Below are 14,224 nucleotides of genomic sequence, written 5' to 3'. Positions count from 1 at the left end.
TGCTGGATAAAGTAGTCTTGGTTGTAGGCCTCTGGTTTTCATTACTTGGAATATTTCTTGCCATTCCCTTCTAGCTTGGAGTGTTTCCATTGAGAAGTCAGCTGCTAGCCTTGTCAGGGCTCCCTTGTATGTTACTTCCTGTTTTTCCCTTGCTGCCTTTAAGATTCTCTCTTTGTCTTGGAATTTTGCCATTTTAATTATGATGTGTCTTGCAGTGGGCCTCTTTGGGTTCCTCTTGATTGGTATGCTCTGTGTTTCCTGGATTTGTATGACTTTTTCTCTCATCAAATTAGGGAAGTTTTCCATCATTACTTTTTCAAACAGGTTTTCTATCCCATCCTCTTCTTCTCTTTCTGATATCCCTATTATATGGATCTTATTATGTTTCATGTTGTCCTCCTGCAGTTCCCTTAACCCTTCTTCATTCTTTCTGAGCCTCTTTTCCTTTTCCTGTTGTTTCTGGGAGGTTTTCTCTACCTTGTCCTCCAGTTTGCTAATTTGATTCTCTGCTTTATTGAGCCTGCTTTTGATTCCTTCTACTGTGTTCTTCAGTTCAGAAATTGTATTCTTCATTTCCTCTTGACCCTTTTTGGTAGTTTCTATCTCCTTTTTCATATTGATGTAGTTTGCAGTGAGTTAATTGTAGTTTCCCTGGAGTTTTTGATAATTCTCTGTGAACTCATTGAGTTTCCTTATAACCATTGCTTTGAACTCAATATTTGATAGTTGACTAGCCTCTATTTCATTTAGCGTTCTTTCTGAAGCTTACTCCTTTCCTTTCATTTGGGGTTTGTTTCTTTGTCTTCCCATTGTTTGTGAGACTCTTCTTGTTAGCCTCTGCTTCTTAAATTGATCTATTCTGACTCCATGGGATTATGGTGTGAACTTCTATGATAGGACGCCTGTGAGATTCAGTGATGCAGTCTCCTTGATCTCCTGAGCTTGCTGGTCTTGGGCTGTCGCTTATGTTGGCTCTCTGTATGTCTTTGGGTTTTGCTTGTTGTTGGGTCTGTCTTTGGAGGGTCCTTCCCACCAGCTGGTTAACTGAGAGTCACTCTGTCCACCACCTCTTGTATTCTGTTGTGCAGGTGTGGGCAGGTTGTGTTGAAGCTGGTTCTTCCCTGTGTGCAAGGTTTTGAGGATTCTCTCTTGCTCTTGTTCAGTTGTGTTGGTGGTTCCTTTGTTGGTGGGTTTCCTTTTCCAACAGGTATCCTGGTGTTCACAGCTTCCACCTACTCTTTTTTGTGATCAGTTGGAGAGGGAAAGTGAAATGCTTTAAGAAAGCAGGAGCGTATTCTATAATATTTAAAGTACCAGCCCATAGAGAGGAGATAGGAGATCTTTTGGATATGTGTAGTGTTAACCGTGATATTTCACCCAACTAGCCACTTTTTAGAAAGTGTAGAAAGAAGGTAAGACTTGTTGCGGGTTTGGCTGGGGTGGGGTGGAGGAGTGGGGAGAAAATGCAGACAGTTTTAATTGAACAACAACAACAACAAAAAGACTTGTTGCGGGAGGAAGGATTGTGAGTTGGATCTAGAAGGCAGTGAGCTTGTGGGAGGTCAGATTATGAGGTAAAGTGAGAGTAAAAGATAGAAAATAGGTGTGGTATGTAAGAGAATAGAGTTAACCACAACAGTAATAAAGTTCAGAAAATAGTGAAGTGGGCTAAGATCTGGGAGGGATGCTGTGTAGTATTTACGAATGTATGGAACAGCAATTACTTACAATAATAATGGAGCAGCAATCATATGACAGAATTTATGTGATCTGGATAACAAGAATAGGAAGTAGAGGTCCTAGAGTAGTGTGCTAATGGAACACAAGTGAAGTGAAATACAGTGAATTAACAATACACCATGAAAGAGAGAACAAGGGAGACCAGTCAAACAATGCAATTTAACCAGTCAAGTGAAGAAGACTAAACACAAAGAAGAAAAATACAAAAATACTAATAAAATGAAAGATGTAATAATGAAAAAATAATAATACAAATATACAATAACTTGCAAGTTCTCTGGAATAGCAAAGTGAAATTTGTCTCACTGTCTCAACTGTTGGGATGCCCCCTCTTTGGGTCCAACTCTGGTCTTTTCACAGTTCCAGGTTTTATTGTCTTGCTTGTGGGAATTAAAAAAAAGAAAAAGAAGAAGGAGGAAGGAAGAAGAGATAAAAAGGGAAAGAAAGGAAGAATGAATAAAAAAAATAAAGAAGCAAAGAGAAGAAGAAGGAGTTAAAAGAAAAAATTAAAAATAAAAAAATAAAGAATTACTAAAGAAAAGAAAAACCAACAAAACCCAAAAGACCTTCTGCTGGCTTCAAACTGGCCAAGCCAAATCTGCTGGTCTTCCTGGCTTCAGCAAGCTGAGGGGGGATTGGTTTCACTTTTCTCCCTTCCTGATTGGCACTCGGCCAGCCTCTAGTCCAGTTCCCCAGTTCCCTGCCGGGCCCCTGGTGCCCCTCTACACCCAGCCTAGGCCTTCAGTCCACCAGTTGCACTGTCCCCAAGGTGCACCAATTAGGGGCAATTCACATACCCCCTTCTCACTCTTTGTTGTCCTAGATGCTAGGGACTCTCAATGCCCCCTCAGACCAGTTCAGTGCCCCCAGTGAGTCAAGTCCCTCTGGGGATTACTGACTCCCTGAACCCTGTAGTTCTCCTCTGCAGGGTCATTTCTGCTTTCCCAGAGAGCCAGTCAGCCCTAGCCCTGCAGGGCAGAGATGCCACCATGGCTGCTGCTGCAATGCAGGCACATGCCTCCTCAGCTGCTTCCCCAGGGGCACAGGGGTTGGGTGGACAGTGCCTCTGCATGGCAGGGTCAGGAGCGCTCTGTCCCTGGCCTGCAGTTGTGGTGGGAGGAACAGCCTCCCGTCCCAGAGGTTCGGGTGCAGACTCCCCCTGGGACTACCCGTGTGAGTTCGGGGCCTTCCACGCCACTGTGGGAGCGCCCATCGGCTGGATGGGGAGGAGGTCAGAGTGGCTGCTGCAGGAGAATTTCCCAAACAGGCACCGAGGGTCTCTTTTTTCACTTTTTCTTTTTGAAATCTTCCTTCTGCTCAAGCCTGCCACTCCATACAAGGAAGGGCCTGGCCACTCACACAGCCCACCTCCCCAACTAGACCAGGGACTGTCCGGGTCAGGACCCATCCCAGCCCAACTCTCAGCTCTCCCCAGGCTGCAACCACAGTCTCTGTGGGTGCTCACAGCCCTTGTATGTCTGCCACTTCGCCCTTATTTCCCTCTCTGTGACTTCAAGCAACTGGGTCTCTCTTGGTGCTGCTCAAACCTTGTTTGGCAAGGGAGGGAGCACTTGACCCGGCTCTCTCCCAAGAGTCCTGCAGCAGGCCCGGCGGGCGCAGGCTTGGGGCTGCAGCTGCCCTGGTCCCCATGCTGGTCCCAGGAACCTTATTGTCCTGAAGCACTCTCCTTACCGTCTGATTTTTCAATGTCCTCTACAATTTTTGGTCTCCAATCTTCATATATGCTGGGGTACTGTTGGCTGTTCACTCTGTTCCAGAGAAGATCGGCTAGGTGTTTCACCCGTGCTCAGGGGAAGTGGACTCTGCTCCCACCTATCTCACTCGCCGCTATCTTCCTACTCAGTTACCCACTTTTGATTCTGTAATGGTGGTGAGGCGCAGTCCTGTTACATCAGTGACTGTAACTAGGGAAACTATGTTTGGTCACCCAAATAATGTTAAGTTGATCACTATTTAATGTATCGTAATATTTAGCCCTTCAGTCCATTTGTTTTCCAACTTTATTTGCTGATGATTGCAATGTTTATTTTTTTTTCCTAAAGTATTTGATCATGTGCATGTTCAGCTGTGTTGGTATCTTGTCCATAAAACTTACTTTGGCCAACTAATACAGAAACATTTACTGGATTCATCATGAGTAACTAATAAATTAATGTAGATGAAAGGAGTAGTTAATTAGCTCTAATCTTCACAGAAAGGAACATTAGCATTAAATGAGAATTAATAATTTCATAAGACATAGAAATATATTGCCCCAAGCCAAAAAGTTTATAACCACAATATCGCAAATTGCTATTTAAAATTAATGTATGACATTTTCACATATTGTTAGATGATCTGTAATATTTTTATGTTGTACCTCTAGGCCCAATGAAATATATACTAGGGTCTTGTAATTCCAATGTGATTATTATAGTTAACTTGACTTGAGATTCTGTCTTCCTGTGAAACGCTGATCCTCTTTTCCTGGCTAACTCCTACTTCAGTTTAAATACTGCTTTCTCTGAGACACTTTCTCTGATCCCCTACATCTATCCATCCCCCGAGTTTCTCTCATGGTGCTCAGTCCTTACCCTATCAGAAAACTCACTGTGATTAGTAAAAATATACTTACTTTCATGTTTTTATATGGTTACTATTTTTCTTTCTCTTTGATTACAAGTGCCATGAAGGGCAAGCACAAAGGTCCATGATTTCATGAATGAAGACTGTAAGCGTGAAAGACACTGGATAGCCCCAATGTCTAATTTTTCTTTATTGGCTATAAATATCTCAGGGATGAGGTGTATATGTCAGGTCTAGTCAACTTGAAAGTTTCTACAGACATCAATGAAGTCCTCTTCAAGGTTTTAGGCTGTGTTGCTAATATGACTTCAAAAAATAATAGTAAATAAAACCAAATACCTATCCAGGTAGCTTCATTTACCATTGAGTGTGGTATTGAATAAAGGTCAGTTTTTCTCTCTTAGCTACCATTCTTATGAACTAAGCAGAGAAACTTAAAAACAAACCTTAATGTCACCTTCATTGTGACATTGGATCAGGAGAATCTATGAAGGGTCAGAAGTTGTTATCTGTACTCTTAGATAGCAGTCGAAACTGCACCGTGTGATTCTTCCATGGAGTCCTGTTTTAGCAGTTATTTCATGAAGATTCTTCATTTTCAAAAGTAACTTAACTTTTACAAAATATCCTTAGGCTAAAATCCATATTAAGACAGAGAAAATTGCCCCTCATCCTAGTTTGAGAACATCACCACTTTAAATAAGGCTAGTTGCATTACAAAATGTGGACACTAATACTCTATTAGCACATAGAATCCCTGCACCCTAATATGATAGAGCCTCATTTATGCTCACTTCTAGGCTCTTCTTCTCCTTACATCTTACACAGTGTTACCATTTTGTCTTTCTGAAATATAATATCTATGATTGTACCATGTCTCCTTCTATCTGCTGAAAGTTCAGAGTCTCCTGGCTTCAGAATCAAGTCCAAATCCTCAGGATATGACCTTTGAGACTATCATGATGTGACCTCAGCCAACATTTCCAATCTTAAGATCCTCTCCTCCCGTCAATAAATCTTGCCCTTGGCTCCACCAAACACTTGCTTTCTCTTACCTACAGGCTGCATTTTCCCAGCTATAGGCCATTGCTCTTCTCGTTGGTGATAGTCATCTTGATCTCTAAATTCCAAATCTTATGCTTCAAGGACTAGTTTAGTTGTCTTGTCCTTTATGGAGCCTTCCTAAGCACCTGAGAGTTGCTGATACTGCCCCCACCACCCATCTGGAATAGCATTTTTTGTCCAGTTTTAAGACATGACTTTCTACCCTATCTTATGCTTATTCATGTTCAGTGTATATATATATATATATATATATATATATATATATATATATATATATATATGCCTCATTTCCCTTGTTTTGAAAAGTGATCACAAGAGGTGGATTTCTATTTTCTTATTTCCCAAAGTGCTCAGTATAGTTCTAGCATTTGGCGGGATGCAACACTGAAGGAATGAATGATGAAATAAATACTATAATATGCTATAATGAAATACTTTTAGTTTCAGTATATATCTGCTTTATATTATGCATGCAAGTGTGCTAAAATCTTGGTATACTACCAGTGCATTTATGTTACAGTTCACAAAATTTACTGAGTCAAGAATGGCAATAAAGGGGTCAGAACATGCCACCCCACAATATGCCACTTTGGCATATGGATTATTTTGAGCTGAAGGCACCTGAGAAACAGCAGATGTAGGAAGGGTTCTCAGATCTCTTTTCTACCTAAAAGCAAGGCATAAATTTGCTGTGATAAAGGTGCCCTCCCTGCAGCAGAAAGAGAAGAATGTTCTTATCATCCAAGACTGGGAATCAATGCTGAGATTCCCTAAATCTCTACAAAAAAAAAATGAACCTTACAAAAATAATCCTTACCTTCCATGAGTTTCCCTCATTTACTTCCTAGTCACTTTCCCCCAATATACTGCCCCTAGCCACAACCCCTTCCTTTGCTTGTCCCATCCCCGCAATTTCTCACTCTGTTTCAGTGGTGTATGAGCTCTCAGGCCTATCCGCTGCTTTTCATCTTTACTTTCTTTATATGAAGGGAATTGTGTACACATAGAAATGTTAACATCAAATAAAATGTCTATGCTTTTCTCCTATTAATCTGTCTTTTGTCAGTGTAATTCTTGGGCCCAGCCACAGAACCTAAGAGAATAGGGGGAAAGTCTTTCCTGCCCTGAATAAACATTTTATAACCAAGATATATTTTTCTTTCCTTAAAGTCTTGAGAACACTAGAGTGAGTGTGTGTGTTGGTGGTGAAGGAATCCTGGTGAAAAAAGCCTCTAAGTTTGTTGGGGGAGGGGATTTTGCTGGTACCTGTGCAATTGTTATAATTTGCTGAGGGACTGAGATCGGGTATGCACCCTTCAGATCTCCCTGGTTCTTTCACAGCCTCAGCGATCTGTATTCCATGACTTGCTATCACCTTAGCTAATTCGCAATGTTATCTTCCAGAGTAACAGTTCTGCATTTTCCACTATATGCTGAAATTGGATGTCCCATTAATAACTTAAATTCAACATCTTTATTACTGAACTCATCATTCCCTGTTTCTTACCTCCTAACCTATTTATCTAGACTCGCCAAACTCAGGTTCCTGTTACTCTCACTTATGTGTTCCTACTGCTCCCTTTAATACACTCTCTAAATCATGAATCATATCATTGTTCAAAAACTTTCTTTTGTACTGATTCATGTTCACACTTCCAGCCTAGACTTCAAAGTCCATGGCCAAGAGAGAACCAGTATGACATTAGCAGTACAGAGCTGAGCCTACATGGCTGGAATGAAGCAGATCACAGTGTGATTATCGACTAATTTCTAGAACATTCTTGACAAGTTGATAAGGCAGACCAGACATAACCATCACACTGGCTTTTGTCTCTCCGTGGTCAAGCTGACCACAATCAAAACATAAACAAGAGTGTCCTGACTTTTTTTGTTTGAGGATTTACTGTAAATTATTGAGAGCCTCTCCTCCCTGCCTTGGCAGTCTCTAGGTCACTTCTGCTTGTAGATCTTGTGTGCTAGCTTCGGGAAGATGGCTAGAGACAGGGGCAAAGGGTATTGCTCGATGAGAGACATAAGGTGAGTGTAACCGTCTTCCTCATACTGCAGGAATGCAGCCTGCAGATTCAGCTCCTCTTAGAGCACCTTCACGCAGGTCCCCCCTCTTGGCCTCTTTCTGCCCATAGTTCTCCTGTAGGATCTGTGCTGTTCTGGAGAGGCTTGTTGCAGACCCTGAATCACCAGCCAGCTGCATTTGTTGTCCTGGATGTCAGTGCCAATCTTACCCATCACACTGGAGTCCCCAGAGAGGGCAAAGTAATCATTCTGAGTCTGAAAGCCCTCCCATCTCCAGCAGGATCTTCCTGGCTTTGGCATGTTCCTTCTCCCCCTCACTCCCCACCATATACATGGCAGCAGCTACAGGAAGGTGGAAGGAGTAGAAAGCTGTCTTACACTTGACAATAGATTTGTACTTCCTTTCAGTGAATCTGCCATGATCCACATTGCCCTATGGGGCTGTGGAGGTAGAGGCCTGTCCATTCTCAGTCTGCTAGAAACCCTGCCGGAAAAGCTTGATTAGATTTAGAGAACAGGGCTTCTCCCAGCACTAGAGCTTCTGCAGCCAGTAGATACATGCTTCCAGAAACGTAACACTACTGATGGCTTCCAATCTATGCCTGGCTTCTGATACCAGCAGATCTGCCCCCCTCAGTGAGGAATGAATCCATTAATGTCATCTGACACCAGGAAGAAAGCTTGGAGCAGTCCCACACACCAGCCCACAGTCAAAGCCAGCTGAGCCTATCAGCGTCCTGCTTTCTTGATTCCACCAGCTCCTGGAATGTTATCTGCCCCGTAAAACCCCGCTGGCATTTGCCTCCAATGACATTGTACCTCAGGACCTCCTTGGGCCAGGCAATAGCATCTCCAGGATCTGGGTGCCCCATGTCATCCTCAGTCAGCACATCTGGGAGAAGTGCTGGAGGAAATTCTGCGTTTTGGGGGTCATAAACATCCAATTTCTGGTCTCCATTCGCTCTGAGGAGGAGTAAAGTACTCTGTTTTGGATGCCGGTTCTTGTGTTCTGACTTTCGTAATGCCTGATAACTTAGTGTACCGGTAAGTGTTTAAGTTCCACGCCATGTCAAGTCAGCACACTATTAGCAAACTTTTTTTAAGTCTTAAATATGGGGAAAAAAAGTAAAATGAAAATCGAAGACAAATTTTGCTCAAGAATAAACTGATGGTATGTAAGTGTTGGGGGGAGTGTGAATGGGGAGGGAGAAAAAGCTGTTTCTGACAGTTCTTTTTCTTCGTATGATTTAGTTTAGCTTTTTGTACTGATCAAATTCACAAAAAGTTACTGAGCTCCATTCATTTTGCCTGAAGAATCATGGCTTTAGTCTGATACTGCCCAGTCATTAGGAGAAAACTTAAACATGGTCTGAAGTAGGAAAAAAATTTCTACAAGGCCCATGCTTAGTTTTTATCTCTGCTTCCACCCAATCCCATATAACATAACCAAAGAGTTAGTGGGAAAATATTGAAATGCTTTTTTATGTTCTTATACATGTAAACCTCACATATTATATATTATTTCAAGATCCTACCCATTCGGGATTTAATAAAAGAAGAGTCAGACTGACTTGTTATGGGTCATGACTTAAGATTTAAATTCTTAATCAGATAGCTCTCCTATTACTAAATTGTGTTAACTATTGATGCAAAAATTAATTATTCAGCATTTGCAAACTCTCAGTTAACAATGAAAGGAGGATCTCATCAATTAACAACTGTTTGGGGTTTATTGACTTAATTCCATCAATCTATTTAGGAATGGGCTGTTATTTAAATTTGTTCTCTACAAAAAAAGAGAAATAAAGGGTGGGGCAAAAGTAGGTTTACAGTTGCTCATATAGAAAATAATACAATAAATAATAAATAATAATACAGGAATAAACTCCATGTTTTGCATACTCACATCTGTAAACCTGTGTTTGCCTCTCACCCTATATACACATGTTTATTTTATCTGAAATTCTTCTGTCTCAGTCCTCTCTTGGCATACAATAAGGCCCCGACTTCATGCCTACTTGAATACAGATTACAAAGTCACCCTGCCCCTGCTCCCTGTTGCAAAGGAGGAGGCGCTATTGGACCAGGAGCCCATACCCCTGGTGACAACAGCTTTTCTCTGCGCAAGCAGCATCGACCTCTGGACGAAGCTCAGAACATTTTCATTCTAGTTCTAGCTCTGCTTCCACCTAAATGTGCTTACTTGTGTATTTATTATATTTTCCATAATGTAACAAACATCCTAAAACCCATTATACAAAACAAAAGTTAGAACCTTGACAAATAACCCCATTCTTAACCATATGGCTTCCTCCCCATCTCATATAACTTTCCCTGACCTCACATAACCCTCTCCTGACCTCCCGTAACTCTGACTTCCCCTGACCTCGTTTAACCCTTCACTTGAATCCTGTGTTCATACTTTCTTTTTTTCTCACTTTTAATATGGTTTTATTGCATGTGTGTTTTTTGAAAATTTTTTCTGTTTCATTGTTTTTCTACATCCAGACTTACCTTTTATGTGCCAGTGAGTTGTGATTGTTTAGACCAGTCTGAGTTAGGTTTTTCTGGCACTGGTAACACGAAGACTCATAACTGCTTCAATTTCCAGGCTTAACTGGAAATGAAGGACATGGTCCCCTTTCACATTTGTTTACGTGAGTCGAGAGTGTTTACAGATGTCCCGCAGCAACATTCTTATGCATCCATGCTTCTCATATATATAATGGAAGGGAATTCTCAGATTTAATGCTTTTTAGATATGATGGAAGGGAATTCTCCTGCCACTCCTAGACAGGGTTTTAACTAGAGTGTCTCAGTGTTAACCTTGTCTTAATTTATGGACTTTCCTCACTATTCCTAATTTAAGGGTTAGATTTAAAGACAGTAGGAGTGAAGGGAAGCTAGTTAACTCTCTTATTACAACTGAAACTTGCCCCCTGCTTTTTTCATTTTATATTCTGCAAAGGTGGGAAACAGCATACAATTCCTATCTCTTTTTCATGAAAAAATATTCTTTTTGTTTTGTTTTAAAGATATGGCTTAGCTATTGATGTCAAGGACAATTATATTCTTCTATGATAGATTCACCAATGTCACAATATAAAGCTACCTCAGTGTAGCAGTTTTTACGAGGTCTTTCCAGGAAAAGTCCAGCCATTGTTAATATAATAAGAATGGTTTGTGTGACATTGATGTCACCTGGCAGCCAAGGAAAATGGACTGGAATGGGCATTTGTAACCAATGACAACTTCACTGTACTAGTCAGTGGGGGCAGTAGACGTCACTGAGTGAGCAAGTGTACTGTGTGGCTATCACATTAAAAATGACTGAGTAGAGCAACGAATCTGCATCAAATTTTGAGTTAAGCTTGAACATTCCTCTACAGAAGCAATTTGGATGATTCAGAAGGCTACAGCAATGGGCAACTAGTGATTGGCAGCTTCATCACGACAACATGCCCTCTCCTGCATCATGTCTTGTGCAGAGTTTTTTGGTGAAACATCAAATCACCCAGGTGACTCGGCCCTCCTACTGCCCAGATTTGGTTCCTTGAAACTTCTGGCTTTTCACAAAACTAAAATCACCTTTGAAAAGGAAGAGATTTCAGATTGTCAATGAGATTCAGGAAAATATGACGGGGTAGCTGATGGCAATTGGGAGAACTGTGTGAGGTCCCAACGTGCCTACTTTGAAGGGGACTAAGGCGTCCTTGTCTTGTGTACAATGGTTCTTGTGTCTTGTATCTTCTTCAATAAATGTCTCTATTTTTCATATTATATGGCTGGATACCTTCTGGACAGACCTCATATATTTTTACCAACAACAATTTAATTCATTTATTTATTCAACAAACATTTATTGAATATCCACCATGTGACAGTGTTTTAAAATGTACCTGGAATTTGTTTTTATCAGGTGTGGTAAGACACACAGACATGAAAATAATAGTCATGAAGGAAGATGTTCATACAGATCCTAGAATCAGGAGGTGTGGGGAACCGTTCCAAGTGTAGGAAATGTGGCTCAGCCCCCACTCGGAAAAGCCAGTGGGGAGTGAGGTTAGTGGGCAGGACCCACGTCCATGGATAGGTTCTCCAGTGGGAAATCAGGCCTGCATTGTACCTAGACTGCCATGAGACTTGCTCTTGCTAAAACTCCCTCACCCTGAATTGAGGCAGCAAATGTTTACTGAGTATCTTCATCTTCCTAAAATATGTGCTAAACCACCCAGGTATGGAGTGTGAGCAGCTTCCCCTTTGAGCTGTAATATCATTCTCTTTGAAGTAATTAGCAGTGTTCTATCCTTTGTTGTCCTTAAAAGGTAGTCACCTGTGGTGAACCTGTGCATGGTAAATAAGGATCGCCCTCGATGTAATGTGCCCAGAAAAATAATAAAAGCCTGTCCAGGCGAGGGTCAGGGGCCCTTTCTCAAACTTGGAGAGCGGCCACGCAGCCCCTTTTTCTCCACAGGATTTTGGTAGTCCATGTGTATTTGAATATTGCAACCACAACAGCAGATCCTGCTGGCCGGGATCTGCATCAAGGAGGCACGGTACAGCATGCCATGCAGGGCCACACGGGGAAGCACCAGGGCTGGGAAAACATGGGCAGTAGCTGTTACAGTGGTTTCTGTGGAAAGAACTAACGAGGTCGGGTAAGCAGGCTTTGGATTGGCTAGTTTGAGTAATTTCAGCAGGTTCTGGGATGTAGGGGCTGTCTCTAGTTGCCTGTTACCTGGCTCCAGAGTAATTAGGGCAGGGGAATAATGGTGTGGAGTATTAAGAGCCCTGTGAGAACTTAATAAAGGAGGTGGTTGGGTATATGGCTTATGGATTGGTTATTTTGCATACAAATGGTGTGCCTGCAGGTGAGTCCTTTACTATCTCTAGGAACTGACTAGCCCTGGGAAGGACAGTCACTCCAAGGTCAAGGAGTTCTCAGATGTCAAAATCTCTGAATAAAATGTCACAATATAGATAGGTACTATGTTAGATGGTGAAAATGAGTAATATATAGTCCCTGCCTTCAAGAAGCTCACAATCCGGAAGGAAACAAGCACAGGCATCTGTTGATAGAACAATGCAGCAAGTGCAAGGATAGGCATGTACTCTGAGTATCAATATTAAAGAGAGTCATCTCAAATGAGGGTATTGGAAAAGCCAGAAAGGAATTTCTTGAAGAAATGATGCAGAACTGAATGTCAAAATAGGCGTTATCTAGACAAGAAAGCTAATAAAGGCAAACTCCTGCTGAGAGCAGAGCCTGCACTAAAAAAAAAAACAAAAACGGAAGCCAACAACATGGTTTATATGGCCAACTACAAAAATGTAGTGTTGGAGTTTAAGTCGTCAGGCAGCGAGCAGAAGGATTTCAGTTCAAGTGGTAGGCAGAGATGAAGTCAAAAAGGGCTTTGTGTTTCTTGAGGCTTTTGATTCTAGTTAGTTAGACCAGAGTCACACTGAACTGTGTTCTGAGAAATGCTGATGTACTGTGAAGTGGTAATAGTGGGTTTTTTAAGGAAGGCTTCATTCAGGACGGTTACAACAGGGGAGAGATTGAATTCACCTCCCAGGTAACATGGTCCGTTTTCTTTATCAGCTTTATTGAGATGTTATTGACAAATACAATTATAAGATATTTAATGTGTACAACGTGATGATTCAATATTTATATAATTGGAAAAAGATTCCCCCATCAAGTTAATTAACATATCCATCACCTCACAAAATTTTCCCCTCCCTTTTTTTGGGTGAGAACATTTAAGTTCTGCTTACCTGGCAAATTTCAATTATACAATACAGTGCTATCAACTATGGTCACCATGTCACGCGTTAGACCCTCAGACTTTACTCATCTTAGAGCTGAAAGTACTCTTTGTACCCTTTTACCAGCCTCTCCCTACGTACTCTTCCCCCAGCCCCTGTCTACCAATTTTTTACTCTATGTTTCTCTGAGTTTGACTTTTTTTCAGGTAGTAGTATTTTAACTCATCCCCTCCTCCCACTAAAAAATAAAAGTTCAAGCTGGTCAAATATACTTGAAAATCCCTGAATATTCCATTCTTCTCAGAAATCCCTAATGCACATTGGCATATTAAAGGTTCTGAAAATTGAAAACAAATTAAAACAAAACTTCCCTTTGTTCAACTCAGTGACTCCTAGACTTATTTGACTGCAAAACCTCTTTTTCCCCCTTACGACACAACACACATCTTGAGAAATGCTGCCAGCAAGTGGCGGTGCCCCACTGAACCATCTGACATTAGGGAAGGACATCATTAACTTTGAATCTTATAGATTGCCTTGTAGATTATTCCAGCTCTTAAAACTAGCAAAAGTGAGAAGAATGGAGAGACACAGATAAATTTAAGAATTATTTAGGAGCTAAAGCAGTGTTTTATAGATTAAACAGAGGTAGTAAAGCCAGACCATGGGAAAGATTATGATATTTTGGGTTTGAGGAGTCTGTCTGACATTAGAGATATCCACTAGGCAGTTAGGGTAGAACTTCTGTGTAAGAGATATATGTTTAAAACAATAAGATTGTATTTGATTTCACCAGGAAATTTTGTTGAGAAAGAACAGCATTGGACAAAGTACAGACCCCAGGGAAGGAACCTCAATTCCTAAGCAAGAGAAGAAAAAAGAGCCAAGAATATAACAAGCAAGAAATGGTCAAAAAAGTAGGAGGGGGGTCTCAAAAGTATTGTTGTCATGTAATGCAAGAGAATGGGAAGTTGGAATAAGGATTGATCAACAAATACCCATGTAACAGAAGGTTTAGAAGGCTTGTAAT

At 41.2% G+C, this 14,224-nt stretch overlaps 1 pseudogene; it reads right to left on the bottom strand.

Annotated features, from left to right (window-relative positions):
* Positions 1 to 7,341: 7,341 nt before the first annotated feature.
* LOC112319546 (farnesyl pyrophosphate synthase pseudogene) lies at positions 7,342 to 9,559 on the bottom strand (annotated as a pseudogene).
* Positions 9,560 to 14,224: the final 4,665 nt, after the last annotated feature.

Source organism: Desmodus rotundus, chromosome 4 (assembly GCF_022682495.2).
Source record: "Desmodus rotundus isolate HL8 chromosome 4, HLdesRot8A.1, whole genome shotgun sequence".
NCBI lineage: Eukaryota > Metazoa > Chordata > Mammalia > Chiroptera > Phyllostomidae > Desmodus > Desmodus rotundus.
This window is presented reverse-complemented; position numbering and strand designations above follow the sequence as displayed.